We start from the raw sequence: 22,090 nt of genomic DNA on the forward strand, positions 1-22,090 counted from the left end.
TCAATAAAGATTCCTTGTCTTGCAAAAAAACAAATGATATAATTAGAGTTGCTCTAGTCTCTGTATTGTCGACAGACCGCTCTAAAAAGTTCATCAAATCCAACTTTTCAGGAGAAGTGTCTTGTTTGGAAGTAGAGAGAGAGGGTTTCATTTCCACATAATAAATTTTTTGAAGAGGGGGGATTGATTGATCTGAATAGTTATATATCTCTTTAAGAAATTTAGCAAACATATCCTTCGGAGCAACAAACTGAGACTTAGGAAAATTTAGCAGTCGTAAATTCAAATTTTTTGACAAGTTTTCCATATTTTCTATTTTCCTTTGAAGAGAAACACAATCTCCCAACATGTGGGTCTGTTGTTGCGATATTTCCCCAATTCGCGTCTCTAAGTTAGTTTGCTTTGATATTATCCCCTCCATTTGTCCTTTGATAGAGTTTATCTGTGAAGCATTATTCAAGGATAATGTTATAAAAGAGGTACAGACCTTGTGGAGGGACTCCAATGCTGTCCAGATTGATTCCAACGACACTATTGCGGGCTTTACTAGGGGTTGAATCGCCGATACGCAAGCAGAAATTTCTTCTGGCGTCGATGTTACAGGCAATGCCTCCATAGTTTCCCCCCGTAGTTGTTTCTAGCGTCCACTGGACTCCCTCAGCTAATCCCAGGTTTTCTCCAGGCTTCGCAGTCAATTCCTGAGGGCGCCGCTCCTTCGAATCTTCACTTCCAGTTTGATTCGGTACAGCCCTTCCGGAAGTATGCGAAAGCATCGGGGTTGAAGGTCCTAACGGACTGAGCGAGAGTTCGCTCTCCTGAGCGGGGCTCTTCCCTGCCTCGCTAGCGGAAACGTCCGCGATCGGAGTAGACGCCAGAAATGCAGTCAAAGTTTGCTGCCCAGGCAAGGTAGGATTTTGCTTTGGGAGAGGCGGTCCCCTTAGCTTTTCTTTCCTTTTCGGCATGTTTAAGAGGAAATATTTATAAAAAAAAAAAAAGAGACGTTCTGGGAGCGTCTTTGTTACACGTCCTGCTCGAACGCCATCTTGAATCTCGTCTCGGATGTTTTGTTTTTTTGTCCATTTTCGAAAAAGAAACCCACATACATTTTTTGTTATTTTGTTACATTTGTACCCCGCGCTTTCCCACTCATGGCAGGCTCAATGCGGCTTACTTACATGGGGCAATGGAGGGTTAAGACTTGCCCAGAGTCACAAGGAGCTGCCTGTGCCTGAAGTGGGAATCAAACTCAGTTCCTCAGTTTCCCAGGACCAAAGTCCACCACCCTAACCACTAGGCCACTCCTCCACTACACATGTGAAAAACAGAGAAAGTCAAGCCACTGGGATGTAGCAGGGGTCAGCATTTTTAGTAGACTGGTCTCCCAGACATCCCAGGAGATAAAAGAGACACCCTACGGGGCACTGAAGCTGACTTAGAAAACATGCTCCCAGGTACACATCTCACCGTTGCTCACTTATTTTGTCTGCTGAGCCACCCAAAACCCACTGCCCACCACTACAATAACCCTTATGGGTGAATGGGGCACCTATATGTGGGTACAGTAGGTTTCTGAGTTTTGGAGGGCTCACAGTTTTCACCACAAATGTGACAGGTAGATGGAGATAGGGACCTGAGTCCCCCACTCCATGGTGCACTGTACGGACCATTATACTACTCCATGTAACTGCATGCTGCTTTAATAGACCTGGCTCTAATATCTGAAGATGTCATAGAGGTTGGTAAGTCATTTTTATTCACATTTGTTTTGGTGGGGGGGGGGGGGGGGGGTCACCCCTGATTCCCTCCAGTGGTCATTTAGGGCACCCTTTTGTGCCTTATTCGTTATAAAAACAGATCTAACTCAAAACATCTTAGTTTTAGTCCTGGATGGTTTTGTTTTGTTGCATTATGGCTGAAAAACATCCAAGTCTTAGGAACACCCAAATCCCACCCTTAACACGCCCCCAACACACTCTCTTGTGTTTTGAATGCACTTTTGATGGACCACATTAAAAAACGTCTAAAAATTAGTTTCAAAAATATCAATTTGGACATTTTTGTGAGAAAAATGTCCAAATGCTACTTTATGCCACTTTTTAGATGTTTTTCTCTTTTGAAAATGAGCTTCTTAGTAACTAGTGCAGAGGATTTTGCTAGAAGAACAAAATAGTCATACTGGGTCAGACCAATGGTCCATACTGCCAAGTATCCTATTTACAACAGTGGCCAATTCAGGTCACAAGTACTTGGCAGAAACACAAACAGCAGCAAGATTCCATGCTACCAGTTCCAGGGCAAGCTACTACTTTATCCAACTTACGTCAGCATGGCATATATGTCCCACCCCCAAAGGACCATGAGTAACAACACCAGGCCCCTCTCTTTCCGCAAGAAATTGGCCTCACCAGAGCTGTAGAAATACTCTTTATCTCTGATGAACCTGCAATGATACTCTCCATACCCATTCCTCATTGTAAACTAATCTCCAGGATATGAGAGTGTGGGGTACGCTATCACAGCACCAGCCGCGAGAAAATGTTCCTCCTCCAGGGTCAGACTTAACAGCAACTTGCACTGCCTTCTTACCATCCACCAAACGTGAAAGCGAGGCCAGACAGGGCGGAGGATGAAGAGGTGGCGGTGATGTTTCCAGGCTCGAATGCGAGGATTCTCCTAGGTCAGTTGCAGAATTAGAGCCAGCACCACCAGTAGAGGAGTCTATCTGAAGTGAGGAGCGCAAGACCCAAACATTTCCTCTTCATTTAGGTGGCAAAATTCAGAGGAAACAGAGGAAGTTTCAAGAAGCTTGCAGACACTGATCAGCAACACATGGCCATCTTGACTCTTCCTCCCAAGTGATTATCTCATTTTTAATCTATATTTAAATCTATTTTATTTAGAACTATGAGGTACATAATACGATAAAAGCGGATGTGATCCACTACAAACCAACATTTGCACTGTATTTGCTCCTTTGGACCAGCTCAGTCAGAACTGCATCCATAGGGTTACAATGCCAAGTACCTTCATTTACAACTCTCAGGCCTTATTTCCCCTTGTAATATCTACTAAGTCCAGTCATTGCGGTGATAGTCTTCACCAGGAACCACAGACCCCATCTGCCTCTGCAGCCAATTATATACACAGCCCAAGTACAGTACTAGGCTTTACTACTACGGAATGACAAACTCCAACCCAGGGGTTGTGAACGCTCCTTCCACAGTATCCTGAGCTCCAGTCATTCTGAGGAGTAAAGGACTGGCCACGGAACTGAAGCTGGAACTCCATGGCAGTGCAAAGCACTACTGCTGCATCACTGTCTATGCCATCTAGAAATTTAATATTCTGTTTTGGAATTTTAGTTTTATAATCAAATAGCTACACTTTTCATAAGAATATAATGGCAGCTTAACCATCAGTCAGCAAATTCAAAACTATGAAATGTGCCCATGAAGTCACAGCTCAAATGCGATGTCTACTGGTCCACCTGCTTGCAATATTCATTGATAATTTCTAGATTATTATGGGAAGTTACTAATATCGGCTTTTGTACTTTACTCTTAGCCCAGTTTATTAGTAACCAGGTCTAATTGTATAAAATAGGACCTGTGATAAAATAGAACTTGAAGTTAGTGGTAAAATAATTCATCTTAATTGACATCCTTATTGATAACCTCTTCCTAAGTGCACATGAGTATTCCACCCTGTAATGGCAGAAGGAAGTCCATTCTGGCTGATTTGTGGAAAAATAAAAATGTTTTCATTGCACAGAAACCAAGCAACTTAGTTGCCTTTTGTCTCAGAAATATTGGGGATCCTGAAGGGACTATGCAGAAGTCTAATATACATTATGGAATACATAAGAACGTAAGAATAGCCATACTGGGTCAGACCAAAATTCATCTAGCCCAGTATCCTGTTTCCAACAGTGGTCAATCCAGGTCACAAGTACCTGGCAGAAACCCAAATAGAAGCAACATTCCATTCTACCAATCCCAGGGCGAGTAGTGGCTTCCTCATGTCTGTATCAATAGCAGACTATGAACTTTTACTCCAGGAACTTGTCCAAACCTTTTTTAAACCCAGATACGCTGTGCTGTTACTACATCCTCCAGCAAAGTGTTCCAGAGTTTAACTAGTCATCGATTGAAAAAATATTATTTCCTCCTATTTGTTTTAAAAGTATTTCCATGTAACTTTGAGCGTCCCTTAGTCTTCAAACCTTTTGAAAGAGTTAAAAAAAAACTGATTCACTTCTACTTGTTCTACACCACTCAGGATTTTGTTGACCTCAATCATACTTCCCCTGAGCCGTCTCTTTTCCAAGCTGAAGAGCCCTAACCTCTTTAGCCTTTCCTCATATGAGAGAAATTCCACCACCCTTATCATTTTGGTCGCTCTAATTCTGCTATCTTTTTTGAGATACGGCAACCAGAACTGAAACCAATACTCAAGGTGAGGTCGCACCATGGAGCAATACAGAGGCATTATAGTATTCTCGGTCTTATTTATCATCCCTTTCCTAATAATTCTTAGTACCCTGTTTGCTTTTTTGGCCACCGCCATACACTGGGCAGAAAATTTCAATGTATTGTCTACAGTAACACCTAGATCTTTTTTTTGGGTGCTGACTTGTGTTAAGTACAAGTGGACTTACTTCCTTCTACCATTACAGGGCAGTATTATCCTATTGTTTTAACAAATTCAGTGACCTTCCTTGTTCTTTGATTAGAGATGAGGAATACAATTGTTTTTACTAAATAAATATCACATTTTTGTGCTAGAGGCAACATTAGTGTACTTTGTAACCATTAGAAGGGCTCAAGAAAGCCTTTAAAAATCATAAGGTACCAGAGACTTCCTCCACAATTGATTTTTGCAATTCTCAAGGCCCATGTTCTCTGGTCAAACATCACTACCTTCAGTCTTAACAGTAAATACTACCAAAACAAAGCAGAAGTATCCACCTAACAACAGGCTGATGAAGAATGATGGCTAAAATGACTCGACGCAGTCTTGCTTTTCAGCATCACATAAGTCTGCTTCAGGAGTCAATCAAATTGTTTCTGCAAAACAACATAACATACGTACTATAAAAATACAATCGTAAACTGAACTAAAAAAGTAAAACATATATACTGAATAGCTGTGCAGGCAATAAAAATGATTCTAAATATAAAAAGTGTGAACAAAAATATATGTTCTACACAATTAAACCGGTAAGCCTTAAGACTGGAAAGTAGCCAATACAACACCAATTTTTATAAAGGTTTCCATGTGTGATCCGGAAACTATAGACCAGCCCAATGTGTCAGGAAAATTTGTGGAGACTATTATAAAGAACAAAATTACTGAACACACAAACAAATATAATTTAATGCAACAGAATCAAAAGTTTTGCCTCACCAATATGCTACATTTTTTAACAAACATGTAGATGAAGATAAGGCAGTTGATGTGGAGGAGTATTTTCAAAGCACTTAGACTTAAAAGGTTACGTAGAGGGGCATAATCGAACGGGGTGCCCAAGTTTTCATGAGGGCGTCCTTGCAGGATGGCCCCGCGAAGGGGCGGGGAAACCCGTATTATCGAAACAAGATGGGCGTCCATCTTTTGTTTCAATAATACGGTCGGTGACGCCCAAATCTCAACATTTAGGTCGAATGTTGAGATGGTACACCATACAGATGGTCGTCCCCGGTTTTCGGCCATAATGGAAACCAAGGACGCCCATCTCAAAAATGACCAAATCCAAGCCCTTTGGTCGTGGGAGGAGCCAGAATTCATAGTGCACTGGTCCCCCTGACATGCTAGGACACTAACTGGGCACCCTAGGGGGCACTGAAGTGGACTTCACAAATTGCTCCCAGGTGCATAGCTCCCTTACCTTGGGTGCTGAGCCCCCCAAAACCCACTCCCTACAACTGTACACCACTACCATAGCCCTAAGGGGTGAAGGGGGGCACGTACATGTGGGTACAGTGGGTTTCAGGTGGGTTTTGGAGGGCTCACATTTACCACCACAAGTGTAACAGGTAGGGGGGGATGGGTCTGGGTCTGCCTGGCTGAAGTGCACTGCACCCACTAAAACTGCTCCAGAGACCTGCATACTGCTGACATGGAGCTGGGTATGACATTTGAGGCTGGCAAAAAAAAGTTTTTTAAGTTTTTTTTTTAAGGGTGGGAGGGGGTTGGTGACCACTGGGGGAGTAAGGGGAGGTCATCTGGTCAGTTCGGGCACCTTTTTGAGGCTTGTCGCAAGAAAAAAATGGACCAAGTAAAGTCGGCCAACTGCTCATCAGGGACGCCCTTCTTTTTTCCATTATCGGCCGAGGATGCCCATTTCTTAATCACGTCCCATTCCTGCCTTCGCTACAGTGCCGACACTCCACCGTGCATGGAGTTTTCCACATATCTTCTGTCTTGCCTGTCCTCTATAGGTATTTCTGGAACAGTGCTTGACTAGTTCCCTCCTTTTGGATCATCCTTACACAGGCCACTTGAATACATCAGTTTCCCCTCCCTATCCTGTATTATGTGGTGCTCCCATCTTGGCCCCTCTTCTTTTTAATCTTTCTGAGCCTGCTTGCTACCCATATGCAGTCACATCGTATTTACTCTCCCATCAAGGTCCTTATTCTCCTGATCTGACAGCTTTATAGGTTTGTTTGGCCTCAGTTTCTGAATGGCACCGCTCCAACTGTCTTATTCTTAATCCCTGAAAACCTGTTGGATCACCGGCTGCCTTCTACGCCCTCATGAGGCACCAATATTAGGCATGCCAATTTCTTGTGTCAATTCATTCAAATACTTAGGCGTGCACTTGGACTACTAGCTCATCCTATGTGCTCAAATCTCTTCATTTATTAAATCCAGCTTTTTGGCACCCGGTCAGATATGAGCTATTTGGAGCTATATTGACAATTCTTCATACGCATCTTTATTATATGCCGATTGTGAGCCATTTATATTACTACACTATTGCCTAAGCTGGCCTTAACTATGTCCTTCTGAAGTCTTCAACCTACATAAGTACATAAGTATTGCCAAACTGGGAAAGACCAAAGGTCCATCGAGCCCAGCATCCTGTTTCCAACAGTGGCCAATCCAGGTCACAAATACCTGGCAAGATCCCAAAATGTACAAAATATTTTATACTGCTTATCCCAGAAATAGTGGATTTTCCCCAAGTCCATTTAATAACGCTCTATGGACTTTTCCTTTAGGAAGCCGTCCAAACCTTTTTTAAACTCCGCTAAGTAAACCGCCTTTACCACATTCTCTGGCAACGAATTCCAGAGTTTAATTACACGTTGAGTGAAGAAACATTTTCTCCGATTCGTTTTAAATTTACTACATTGTAGGTTCATCGCATGCCCCCTAGTCCTAGTATTTTTGGAAAGCGTGAACAGACGCTTCTCATCTACCCGTTCAACTCCACTTATTATTTTGTATAAAATACAGCTATCACATTTTAACCCATGCTCAAAGATATGATTGGATTACCCCACTTCTGATACATCATCATTGGTTACTGATTCCATTTTCCATACATACAAAGTCCTGATTCTGAATCAAAGTGCTTCACATTGAGTCACCTCCATAAACTTCTAAAATTATTCCTTATAACTCTGCCAGGTCTCTCTGTTCTGCATCTGAAAGTTGCTCATCTATCCCATCTGTTTCTTGCTCCCATCTGGAGTACACGAGACACTGCTTTTTTTCCTACCTCGCCCCATACTTTGAAGTTCCCTTCCTTGACCAATGTGTATGAACCTTCTTACCTTAAGTTCAGATCATCTTTGAAATGACACCTTTTTTTCTCTTTATGATTTGTTGAGGGTGCAGGAGCGCTTTTATAAGGGGACTACTACTGTTTGATTTGTTCACAAAAAGAACAGCACTTTGGAAAAGATAAAGCAATTGTGATATTTTACCTGACTGGCATGAAACATTGAATATCCAGAAGGGGAGCAACTAGCCATGTAACGATAAGTGCCCAATTGCTATTATAAATATTGGAGACTTCAAAGAGGTTCATAAAAAACCTTTTGTGAATATATATGAGGCTGGATGGAGTAATAGATAGGATTTATTGATTCAGACACTTTTTTACAATTTTTATATTTCTATATTAGGTTATCAACCAGTTGGTGAAAAGAGCATGGGTGTGTTGTTGCTCACACAATAAAACATAAATCACGGAGAAGTTCTATGATTGAGAAGCTCGTCCACCCTTAGAGACATAAATCATTTTGGTGTAGTCTCGCTTGGGTGAGTTTATACTCTGAGAACTCTCCATTATTATACAAAATATTTGTTTATAGAGATTGGTAGTGTCTGGTCAATATTCTATCTATATTTTGACTCCTTCTTATTGTTCTCTGGTTTTTGGATACCTTGTATTTTGATTGTTACCAGGGATTTATTTTGGGATTGTTATTTTTGAATAGCTGGTCTACCTTTTTTTTCTCTAGCATTCCTAAGATCTGGGGGTAATATGGGTCGGAAGGTGAATGCATGTCCTGCAATATATTTAGTGGCTTTTGTGATTGTTGTTTTACTTGTTCATTTTTGTTTGGATTCTACTTCTTCCTATCATGTCCAATTATTAATGGCAATTCCTTTCTTAAAGTTTTATATTATTTGTAAACCTCTTTGATTGTACCTATTGAAAGGCAGTATACCAAATATTTTAAACATAAATATAGCTGCATGGTGCTAGGTTCAACATTAGGAGCCACCATCCAGGAAAAGGATCAAGGCATCATCATGAACAACATGTTACTACTACTACTACTATTTAGCATTTCTATAGCGCTACAAAGCATACGCAGCGCTGCACAAACATATTGAAATATTCTGCTCAGTGTGTTGCTGCTGTTAAATAAGCAAACTCTGTGTTAGGAATTATTAGGAAAGGAATCAAGAATAAAACAAAGACTATTATATGCATTTTTGTCGCTCCATGGTGCAACTGCATCATGAGTACTGTGTGCAATTCTGGTTGCTGCATCTCAAGAAAAGATACAACAGGATTAGAAAAGTACAGAGAAAGGTGACCAAAATGATTAATGATTAAAGGGATGGAATGACTCTCATATGAGGGAAAGCTAAGAAGTTAGGACTCTTCAGCTTGGAGAAGATATGGCTGAGGGGAGCCACGATAAAGGTCTATAATATCCTAAGTGGGGTGGAATTGGTAAATGCAACAAGTATCAAGGTTAGGGACATGCCATGGCATTATTAAGTAGTACATTTAAAACAGACTGTCAAAAATATTTTTTCACCCAACACATAGTTAGCTTGTGGGAAAATGTGGGGTAGAAATGCGCTAAAATAATAAAATAAAAATATGGTAAAAGTAGCTGGGCTTAAAAAAAGGTTTGGACAAATTTCTGGAAGAAAGTCCACAAACCATTATTACTCACCTTGAGCTACTACTGAAAAAGGTGTGAGCAAAATCTAAATAAATAATAATAATAATATTTATTATTATTACAGACCTGGAGAAATCTACTGCTTATTCCTGAGGGCATACCATGGAATCTTGCTACTGCTTGGTATCCTTTCATGTACTTGTGACCTGGATTGGCCACTACTGGAAACAGCATACTAGCCCAGATGGACAATTGGTCTAATCCACTATGGCAATTCTTGTGTTCTTATGTAGTGTTTGGGTAAGCAGCATAAGAAACTGCTACAGGTGGTCTCAGATTCAATTTTATAGCCCACGAATTGTGGTCCTTGTAGGTACCAGGACTACCACAAAGATGACAAAACAACTGCTTATTTGTAATATGTGTTCTCAGTTGAGAGTAAACACAGGAACCGTAAATATGGATCATGTAACTCTCTGAAGTCAATAGGTATGTGGTGGTGAGCAAGGCGAGTGGTTCTTCCAGAGTTCAGAATCAATATAAAGATCTAACTCATGGCCCTTCCCATACACAGTAGTCCCCTAAGTTTAGATCTGTACCAAATAGCATATTTACTATTTGGATGAATATGAATAATGAAAAATATTATTCAGCCGATACGAATAGTGGGCATTGAGCTTTAACATAACAAATAATAAAAGAAACAATGTGAAATCAGAGATCAAGTGTTTTATTTTAGTAGGATTTAGCACAGTAGAGTCCCAGATTATTCGTATTTGAATTTAAATCACTATTTGGATGAATACAAATTATATACTTGGGGCACTGTTCAGGTCTGAATTGAATAAGGCTCCTGAGAGTAAAATTAAGAAGTGAACGGTAGGTAAGAAAGGCTCAGCCATGCAGTGATATCCGCAAAAAAGAAAGCTAAAGAGTACAGAAAGGTATGTAGACTTGCAGAGATCAACACGCTGAGGGGACCACATGGTACTGCAATGGCAGATATGGATTTGGAGGAAAAGCACCAGTGCTGACCTGAATGTTAATACCATCATCACTAAAGCAGACAGAGGCTGACTGCAGGAGATAAAACAAACTCAGTTAAAAGGAAAATATGAGTGCCAATGAATGAGAACAAAGAGGACCTAGAAGAGTCTTAAGTGTGTGGCCACCCAGATGAAGGAGACTGAAGAAGAGATAGTACCTAAAATGGACAGAAGAGGAGCTCTGTAAAACCAGAAGCAATCTCCTTGATGAAAATCTCAAAAGCAGAGAAATATCATCCACATTTCTTTTTTTTTTTGGGGGGGGGGGCAGTGGAGGGCCCAGAGACTGACCACTACAAAGATGTGTGGTGGTCCAAAAGATCTATTATACTGTAGTGTGGAAAGCGAAGGCATGAGCAACAGCAGAAAATGTGGACAGAGCACATAGGGCCTTGGGCTCTGGGCCCAAGAACAACATATTCCTCCATGATAATGTGGCATGCCTGCATAAGTTTCAAGAGAAGGAAAGGCTGCTTTGCAAAGATGGAGTGATCGGAGTCTTTCAACTGAATAATTTGAGAGTGGAGAATTAAAATGAGTTGTCACATGTAACACTTCAGCATAAGAAGGAATTCAAAAAGGTCACTGCCCCGCTTAGGAGAGAAAATATTTAGTATAAGTGGGTTTTCCCATTTGATTTGCTGTTTACTATCAAAGCACCAACTTGGAGGAATTTGGACATTGGTGGCAGGCTTAAGGCCCAGAAATCAGAGTAAACGTGCAGGATATAAGACAGAAGTTGCAAGCGTGCAAGGTAAGTGGTAACAGGTGATATGAATCAAAAAGCAGCTGAAGAGGAGTTACGATTGTGGAGAGGGGCTCCAGTAAAAAGAGACAGGGGCTCAGCCAAGGGAGGTCTTGCCTCACCAATTTGCTTCACTGCTTTGAAGGCATAAATAAACATGTGAATAAAGGTGAACCAGTCGATATAGTATATCTGGATTTTCAAAAAGCTTTTGACAAAGTTCCTCATGAGAGACTCTTAAGAAAATTAAAAAGTCATCGGATAGGAGACAATGTCTTTCTTTGGATTAGGAATTGATTACTAGTCAGAAAACAGAGGGTAGGGATAAAGGACCATTTTTCTCGATGGAGTACGGCTATTCTTATGTCCTTATTATGTGATATATATAAATGATCCTAAATAAATAAATCCAGTCATATCAAGTTTGGCTCTTAGATTTTTGAGTTGGCTTCTTGACCCTAAGAAAAATTTTTCAAGGTCTGGTATAAGCACAGGGGATCCTTAGTTGCAAGAGTTTTGAAAGCAAAAGAATTAGTCACTAAGGGATCCTCTTACTAAGCTGCGGTAAGCACTAGCACACGCTTACCGGAGCTTAAACTGGCTTACCACGGTACACGCTTAGGTGGCCTGCAGTAAGTTTGAGATTTGTACGCACAAATCACATGATAAAAAATATTTTAATTTTTTTGCAGAGGGACATGGGGGCAGAGAGAGGCAGCTACGTTACCATGTGCTAATTAGCACAGGTTTAGTGCGTGAACCCTTACCATCTACAAACAGGTGTCAGTAAGTGCTCACATGCTTTTTTTTAAATGGCCATGCGCTAAAGGCAGCAGTAGCGCACGGCCATTACTGCACAAAAGGGAAACATGGCTATTTTACTACAGTGGAAACACCTGGCTTTAGGGTGGGAAATAACTCACGTAAAGGCACACCAAGGCCACCTTCTAACACAGCTTAGTAAAAGGACCCCCAAGTCTGTCTGGCAAACTATTAGTATATTAAAACCTAGAACACCCAGTGGAAATCCAGGCACTCAGAGAGCAACATCTATCTATCTGGTAGGCAGTACAGGGTACCTACACTTAAAATAGCAGTTGAATCTGACTGGCAGGTTGCAAGTACAGTAAAACTAGAAGAATTAACAGAAACAATAATACTTTTCAGCAATATCAAGTGACAGCATTGAAGAGAACAAAGTATGGTGCAACTGAGAAAACTCTGAAAAATAAAAACAGAATGTGACTGCTGGTAAGACCCATTTAGTCTGCCCAGTTTAGTTACTATTGCAGTTGACCTTTGGCTTTCCTTTCATTTCTTCACACCTAAGTATACTTTTGTGTTTACTCTATACTTCCTTGAATGTTGTTTCTGTTCTTGCCTTTGTCACCACTGTACAGCTACTCCAAGTATCCACTGCGTGTTCTGTGAAGAAATATTACAGCGTTACTCGTAAGTCTACTTCCTTTGATCCTCATGTTACAACACTGTTCTGGAACTTTTTCAAGGAAAAATGACTGCTTTTCTGCATTACAGATATTTGAAGCTATTTGTTATACTCCCTTCTCTCTCCATAACTACATAAGTATTGCCATACTGGGACAGACTGAAGGTCCATCAAGCCCAGCATCCTGTTTTCAACAGTGGCCAATCTAGGTCACAAGTACCTGGCAAGATCCCAAAAAAGTACAATACATTTTATGCTGCTTATCCCAGAAATAAGCAGTGGATTTTCCCCAAGTCCATTTTAATAATGGTCTATGGACTTTTCCTTTAGGACGCCATCCAAATCTTTTTTAAACCCCACTAAGCTAACTGCTTTTAATATACTCTCTGGCAACAAATTCCAGAATTTAATTACACGTTGAGAGAAAACTTTTCTATGATTCGTTTTAAATTTACTACTTTGCAGCTTCATTGCATGCACCCTAGTTCTAGTATTTTTGGAAAGAGTAAACAAGCGATTCATGTCTACCTGTTCCACTCCACTCATTATTTTATAGACCTCTATCATATCTCCCCTCAGCTGTCTTTTCTCCAAGCTGAAGAGCCATAGCTGCTTCAGCCTTTCCTCATAGGGAAGTCTTCCCATCCCCTTTATCATTTTCATCGCCCTTCTCTGTACCTTTTCTAATTCCACTATATCTTTTTTGAGATCTAGTGAAAAATTGAACACAATACTCGAGAAGCAGTCACACCATGGAGCGATACAAGGGTATTACAATATCCTCATTTTTGTTTTCCATTCCTTTCTTAATAATACCTAACATTCTATTTGCTTTCTTAGCTGCCGTCGCACACTGAGCAGAGGGTTTCAATGTATCAACGACAACGCCTAGATCCCTTTCCTGGTTGGTGACTCCTAACGTGGAACCTTGCATGACGTAGCTGTAGTTCAGGTTCCTCTTTCCCACATGCATCACTTGGCACTTGCTCGCATTAAACGTCATCTGCCGTTTGGACGCCCAGTCTCCCAGTCTCATAAGGTCCCCTTGTAATTTTTAACAATCCTCTTGCGATTTAAATACTTTGCATTTCTTGATGAGACAAAGTTATTCAATTACCTCATTAGTTACTCCATAAGTACATAAGTATTGCCATACTGGGAAAGACCAAAGGTCCATCGAGCCCAGCATCCTGTTTCCAACAGTGGCCAATCCAGGTCACAAATACCTGGCAAGATCCCAAAAATGTACAAAACATTTTATACTGCTTATACCAGAAATAGTGGATTTTCCCCAAGTTTATTTAATAACAGTCTATGGACTTTTCCTTTAGGAAGCCGTCCAAACCTTTTTTTTAAACTCCGCTAAGCTAACCACCTTTACCACATTCTCTGGTAGTGAATGCCAGAGTTTAATTACATGCTGAGTGAAGAAAAATGTTCTCTGATTCATTTTAAATTTACTACATTGTAGCTTCAATGCATGCCCCCTAGTCCTACTATTTTTGGAAAGCGTGAACAGAAGCTTCGCATCTACCCGTTCAACTCCACTCATTATTTTATAGATCTCCATAATATCTCATCTCAGCCTCCTTTTCTCCAAGCTGAAGAGCCCTAGCCGCTAAAGCCTTTCCTCATAGGGAAGTCGTCCCATCCCCTTTATCATTTGTCGCTCTTCTCTGCACCTTTTCTAATTCCACTAGATCATTTATAAATATGTTAAATGGCAGCAGTCTCAGCACAGACCGCTGAGGAACTCCACTATCTACCCTTATCCACTGAGACTACTGACCATTTAACTCTACTCTCTAGTTTCTTTTAACCAGTTTTTAATCCACAATAGGACACTACCTCCTATCCCATGACTTTCCAATTTCCTCTGGAGTCTTTCATGAGGTACTTTGTCAAATGCCTTTTGAAAATCCAGATACACAATATCGACTGGCTCACCTTTATCCACATTTGTTCACACCTTCACAGAAATATAATAGATTGGTAAGGCAAGATTTCCCTTCATTATATCCCTGTTCGCTTTGTCTCATTAATCCATTAATCTTTATAATAGACTATACCATTTTGCCCAGCAACAACGTCAGGCTCACCGGTCTATAATTTCCCAGATCTCCTCTGGAACCTTTTTAAAAAATCAGCGGTACATTGGCCACCCTCCAATCTTCCGATACCACGCTTGATTTTATTTTTTTTTATTCTTTTATTTATCAATTTCAATTTTTTTCACAAGCATTTACATCTTGAAAGTAAAGTAGTACATATTAATAATATTACCATAATATACTAAAGCAAAAATTGTATCACTTGTATTAGACCACCATAAGGTGGGGGGGTTAAGCAGTTACTCAGGAGATGAGATTCAAATTAAGAAAAACAGTACAACATAATCTCTAACAGATAGGCTTAGCCTAATTTAAACCAGTTATTACATTATGTCTCTATAAATCTATTACTTGAGGCAAATTATACCTGTTAGTCACAACATGTATTAAATTATCTTTTTCTAAGCAATGAACTGTTTTAAATGTTCAGGATTTAAGACAACATATTTAACCCCAAGATATTTGATGTTGCATTTACATGGGTAATTCAGGTTGAAAGAGGCTCCTAGAGCCAATGTTGCTGATCGAAGTGCCAAAAACTCTTTTCTCCTGGCTTGCGTCTGCTTTGTAACATCTGGAAATACCCAGATTTTGCCCCCATAAAATGGGGTTTGTAAGTTTCTCAGCGCAATTTTCCTAACATTTTCCAAATCCTGATGAAAAACAAATGATACCAGAAGAGTTTGGCGTTCAGTTAACTCTGTCAAGGAAGATTCCAATAGTTCCGATACGTTAAGGTCTTTTCCCTCCTGTTGAATATCACATTCTTTTTCCTTCACTTTTTTCATTGGAAGATAATATATTTTGTTCAGCAGAGGTATATTATCTTCAGAGAATTTCAGATTTCCTATTAGATATCTTTTGAAAATTTCATGCGGTGGGTAGATTGGAGTCTTGGGGAAATTCAAAAAGCGTAGGTTTAATTTCCTATTAAAATTCTCAAAATATTCCAACCTCCCATGTATCAAAGTATTATCTTGTATTAGTTTTACAGTGGTTTCCTTCAGCTTAATATTTTCTTCAGATAAATGATTTATCTTATCTGCAACATCATTTTTCATGGTAGTAAAGGAAGAAGTCAAAGTCTGAACATTTACTACTAAAGATTCTATCTTACTTGTTGATGCCAAAACAGTCTGGAGCGTCCCCCATATTGCCTCAAGTGTTACCGGCGCAGCTTGAGCCTCCGATGGTAGAAGGACCTCGGGAGAGGTTTCAGCTATAGGGCCCAGATGAGATACCAGTCCTCCACTTTCGTGGGTTCGTGATTCACCTCTAGAGCTGATCTCTGCCGGTTGCGGCGGAGGAGAACGCGTTGGGGGGGACAACGATATGTCCTGTTCCTGGAGTATGGCTTCTCCTTGCGCACATTGCTCAGCGGGAACTCCCAACGCCAGACTGGTTCTCGCGAGATATCCTTCGATTGTTTGCTGGGTTGGTGTCGATGTGAGAACCGGCTGGGCTCCCGTTCTAACAAAAGCCTTTCTCTTGGTATGAGGCATCGTGGTAAACAGGTAAGAAGAAAAGCGTTGTTAAACAACAGTGGAACACTGGAGAAAGGTTTAACTCCAGCAAAATTCCTCGAGGTTATTCGCGTTAGAGTATTGCGGCCGCCATCTTGCTCCGCCCCCCGTTCACCATGCTTGATTTTAAAGATAAATTACATATTACTAACAATAGTTCCGCAAGTTCATGTTTCAATTCTATCAGTACTCTGGGATGAATACCATCCGGTCCAGGAGATTTGCTACTCTTCAGTTTGTCGAACTGCCCCATTATATCCTCCAGGTTTATAGAGATTTCATTCAGTTTCTCTGACTCATCAGCTTTGAATACCATTTCTGGCACTGGTATCTCTCCCAAAACCGAAGCAAAGAATTCATTTAATCTCTCCGCTATGGCTTTGTCTTCCCTGATCGCTCCTTTTACCCCTTGGTCATCTAGCGGGTCCAACCGATTCTTTTGTCAGCTTCTTGATTTTAATATACCTAAGCATTGGTCAATCAGTAGTCTAACCATTCCTTCATAGGCTTTTTGCTTCTGATATATTTGAAAAAAAGATTTGTTAGTTCTTGCCTCTAGAACAAGTTCCGTTTTCAATTATTTTCTTGGCTTGCCTTATTAGTGCTTTATTTCTACTGTGGAAATGTTTGTGCTCATCCTTATTTTCTACATTACAGTTTGCTTTCCATTTTCTAAAAGGATGCCCTTTTGCCTTTCACTATTTCTTCTACTTCACCATTAAAACCATGCTGGCTGTCATTTGGCCTTTTTTTGACCTTTTAATGCATGAAATATTTTTTAATAGATGAGCTTCATGCAAAATGTTGACCTTAGCCAATGTCCTAGTTTTTTTTTCTGTTTTCCTCATTTTATAATAATCTGCATTTTGTTAATTAAATGCTACAGCAGTAGTTTATTTTAAGAGCTTAAGAATAGCCATGCAGGATCAGAATAGTGGAGGTAGTGGAGGAGTGGCCTAGTGGTTAGGGTGGTGGACTTTGGTCCTGGGGAACTGAGGAACTGAGTTTGATTCCCGGCACAGGCAGCTCCTTGTGACTCTGGGCAAGTCACTTAACCCTCCATTGCCTGCCGCATTGAGCCTGCCATGAGTGGGAAAGCGCAGGGTACAAATGTAAAAAAAAAATAATAATGGTCCATCTAGCCCAGTATCCTGCTTCCAACAGTGGCCAATCCAGGTCACAAGTACCTGACAGAATCCCAAATAGTAGCAAGATTCCATGCTACCAATCCTAGGGCAAGCAGTGGCTTACTGTCGCGTTCTCGAGGGCCTTGGCATGCTGTCAGGTCCTCGAGGCGGAACTGGGAATAGAGAGTCCTTGGATCCCTGCCGAGGAGCGGCAGAGGCAGGCAAGACCACCCTGGAGCGGAACACACGGAAGGGCCGGACTGGACCTCTGAATTGGGAGCAGACAACTGGAACTAGCAGAACAGGAACCTCTTCACCTGCACTTAGCCACCGTTCCGCTAGAGTTGAGCTCTAGCGTGCAGGCGGCCGACAGGACTTGCAAGACAAGGTGGAACTGGAATCCAGAGGACCCGCCCCGAGTCTAGGAAACACGAGGGAACAAACTATACTAGACTGCACTAAGCGCTGCACGCAGCCGCTAAGCCAGACACACCGGACAGACTAGACAGACAGAAGCTTATCAGGAGCAGGGACTAGGGCAGACATGCAAGCAGGGAAAAAGGGGAGACAGGGAATACCCACAGTGCAAACCCACTAGCTAGGTCGAGGCAGGTAACAGGATAAATTCCCCAGAAGATACACGCTAGCTAGACAGATACAGGAATCAGGATACATAAGCAGGGATCCGGATAGGCACACAGGATATACAAGCAAGGTACAAGGTAGACACACGGGACAGAAGGTAGCTAGGCAGAGCGGAAAGCCAGATAACACTAGCTAGCCAAAACCAGGTCTCAGGATGAATAAGCAAGGACCAGGATGTGCACACAGGATATACAAGGTTCAGGATGTGCACTCAGGGAAGATGGCAGCTAGGCAGAGCGGAAAGCCAGATAACCCTAGCTAGCCAAAACCAGGCCTCAGGACGAACAAGCAGGGACCAGGATGTGCACACAGGATATACAAGGTTCAGGATGTGCACACAGAGTATACAAGCAGGGAGTAGGGCAGGCTGCAAACACAGACGGGGAAGCCCGGGCTGACCTGCAGAGGCTACCTCCACAGCGAAGGCAGAAGGACTAGCAGCCAGGATGTGCACACAGGATAAACAAGGTTCAGGATGAGCACACAGAATATACAAGCAGGGAGTAGGGCAGGCTGCAAACACAGACGGGGAAACCAGGGCTGAACAGCAGGCTCCAAACACAGACTAAAGGCAGAAGGGCTAGCAGCCCACGCAGAAGGGCAACCAGCCCACAGGTACTGGGAACCGAAGGGCACCAGCCCACACAGAAGGGCAAGCAGCCCACAGGTACTAAACAGAAGGGCAAGCCCACACAGAAGGGCAAGCAGCCCACAGGTACTAAACAGAAGGGCAAGCCCACACAGAAGACAGGCTTAGAAGCAGCGCAGCAACACACTGACTAACCTGTCGGCCTCTGGGCATGACACCAGACAATAACACCATGCGAAGGCACTGACTACAAGCACAGGCCTTCCTTATAAAGGAACTCACTGATGAGTCACCACCAGCAGGACAGAAGCAGGAAGTTCCTTGCCTCCAAACAGAGGCTTGACACATAGAGGAAGTGAGCCCACAGGAAGGACAAGCAGGAACCATCTTGGATACTGGCATAGAGGAGGCGGCAGCCATCTTGGAAGAGGCATAGCCCACACAGGTGAGGTCCAGTAAGGCAATCAGCACACAGAGCCAGAGAGAAACTAAGACAGAGACAGACACAGAGACAAGCAGAAGCCAGCACAGCCACTGACTCCCAGAAACAGGGTAAGTATGAGGGTGGTCACGGCCACAGATGTGACACTTACTCCATGTCTATCTCAATAACAGACTATGGACTTTCATCCAGGAACTTGTTTAAACCTTTTTAAAACCCAGATACGCTGTCGTTACCACATCTTCCACTAACGAGTTCCAGAGCTTAACTATTCGTTGAGTGAAAAAATATTTCCTCCTATTTGTTTTAAAAGTATTTCCCTGTAATTTGAGTGTCCCCTGGTCTTTGTATTTTTTGAACGTGTGAAAAATCAATTCACTTTTACCCGTTCTACACCACTCAGGGTTTTGTAGACCTCAATCATATCCCTCCTCAGCTGTCTTTTTTCCAAACTCAAGAGACCTAATCTCTTTAGACTTTCCTCATATGAGAGGAGTTCCATCCCCTTTATCATTTTTAGCATCTTCCTTCCAGTGCTGAAAATCTGATTTCATTGTGACTGCTATTGCCAGGCAGCCCCACCACAATTATGCCTTGCACCAACAATTAGATCTAATAAAGTTTCTTCTCTGATCGGTTCCTGGACCAACTGCTCCATGAAGCAGCCATGTTATTTTATTAGATGTAGTCCAAAGAAGAGCAAGATCAAAATTTGAAAATGTGCATTGGCTACTGATTGTTGCGCATATACAGTTCAAGTTAGCCACTATGATTCATAAGGCTTTATTATTGGGAGATTCCACAATATTTATTGTTGTCCTATACTTGCCTTGCTCATAGTTCAATGGTCTATTCTTTGTGTAAATTGTTTGTGCTACAATTTCCCAGTGTTAAAAATATAAAGGCTTTCAAACAGTTAACATCATCTCTAACATATCAAGCACCTTTAATTTGGAATGCACTACCTCAAACAATAAGATTGATAAGAAACTATTTGATATTTTGAAAAGCATTAAAATCATATTTAGAAAGTTCATATCAGATAAATACTGATCGGCTATGTTGATTTAAGTTATGTCTTGATGCTGTATATCTGCCATGTTATCGATTTTATTCTAATTTTCTAGGGTTGCCTAGTGATTGTTGATCCACTAAGAACCAAACAGGTATTCGTGGAATATAAGTACTTTAATGTAATATAATGAGCTGCCCTCTGAACGGAGCCTTAAGACTTCTTTTTCTATGTTAATAATCTAGGCTTCATAGAACAAAGACATTCACACCATTCTCTGTGTGTACATATATATATCTTCACCATAAATTCTACAAAATATTAAGATATATATATGTTCACACAGAGAATGGTGTGAATGTCTTTGTCCTATGAAGCCTAGATTATTAACATAGAAAAAGAAGTCTTAAGGCTCAATTCAGAGGGCAGAGAGGAGTAGAATAAAGGGAAAGAGAAAGCAGTCAAAAGTAGCAAAAAACTCAAAATCCTAACAAAATTAATGCAACTGTAGTACAATGATCAACTAAAGTACTGGTTCAAATGGGTAAAAGAACAGGATAAAAACTGGGAGCCTTTGGTGAGTCTCAATTAACCAAATGTAAAATTTAGTCAATAAGATGACCGTGTGACTGATATTCTTCACTCTGCTGTTCGGAAGACTTCATGCATTCTTACACCATGAACAAAAAAAGAAGAAAAAAACCCAGTTCTTTTCCTTTCAGCAGTAATGCAAAGAGATAGATCTGCTCTGCCAAGTGATAAGCAATTGGGCCATTTCCAGTAGAAAAGGAAGCGAGATTTGTCTTAGTAAGCTGTTCTGGAATTCTTCCTGTCACTTCTGTGAAAAAAAAAATTATAGCAATCCGTTCCTGTAACATGGAGGTGTGGTCTTGTGGTTACAGCTGGTGACTGCAACACAGGATTTTATGTACCACACATACCACTGTGAGCTCTAGCTTTTCTGTCTTTCACTGGGACACAACGCACAAGCTAGTCCTTTTGAACTGCCATTTGGAAAATAATTAGCTCATTAGCCAATGAGTACGACTTTTCATTTAAAATATATTTGCAGAGCTCTACTATAATCTACGTTTTCTTTAAAGAACTTTTCATCTATTCTATTTCCTCCTCATGGGAAGGAAACAATGGCGATGTCCACAGAACAAGCATCCAAAGGGAAAGTCTCAGCCAAACACGGACATTCAACAGGCAGCACTCCTTACTGAAAATGACTTTCCACTTATGATGCCAACTACTAAATTGGTAATTGTTAATGCTTGGCACTTTTACAGTACCTGAGATCAAAAAGGTTTCACCATCACTGCACTGAACTCAGGATGGGGGGGGGGGGGGGGGGGGGGGGGGGGGAGGGAGGGAGAGGAAGGAATAAGAATTAGGTCTCTGACCTTAGCTTAGATTTCTGATATTTTGTGACCTTAACCAAGCCACTTTAGTTCCCTGGCTTACATATCTATCCAACTGTAAATGATTAATACTGTTCCACCTCTCCTATTTAGGAACTACTGTGATTTGTTCCAAGTACCAGAGACATGCGAGAACCAGGATTACCAGCTTCATGGAGGATGGCTTATGTATTCTTGAAATGTGCATAATTATTTCTAAACAACTCATACTTCTCCAACAGGAATGTGTCACAACCTGAGAATAATCTAGCATTTTCTCAGACCAGTATGGCTATTAGAACTGTGCATCTTTTTCAGTATAGTTTTAGCCAAGATGCTGCATGCTCTATCAAAAAAAATAATCAAATTAGAAAAATATATGCAACACGAAAACAGGCTGTCTAAAGTTACACACTTAAAGTGTGCCAAGTGCGAGTTCTATAATGGCAATTAAACATTATTATTATTATTACATTTGTACCCCGCGCTTTCCCACACAATAAAGGCTCAATGCGGCTTACATAGTAATCTGAAATACAAAGTTAACAGAATTTTAATAAAATAGTAGTAAAACAATGTAGAGTTGGGCTTAGTAGTGTATGATAAGTTGAGCTAGATAA

The 22,090-nt window shown here is 41.1% G+C and overlaps 1 protein-coding gene across 1 annotated transcript in view; it reads right to left on the reverse strand.

Annotated features, from left to right (window-relative positions):
• Nucleotides 1-22,090, reverse strand: part of PINX1 (PIN2 (TERF1) interacting telomerase inhibitor 1) — a 268,784-nt gene that overhangs the window by 45,212 nt on the left and 201,482 nt on the right. The gene's annotated exons all lie outside the window — the stretch shown is intronic.

This window comes from Microcaecilia unicolor, chromosome 3 (assembly GCF_901765095.1).
Source record: "Microcaecilia unicolor chromosome 3, aMicUni1.1, whole genome shotgun sequence".
Lineage (NCBI taxonomy): Eukaryota > Metazoa > Chordata > Amphibia > Gymnophiona > Siphonopidae > Microcaecilia > Microcaecilia unicolor.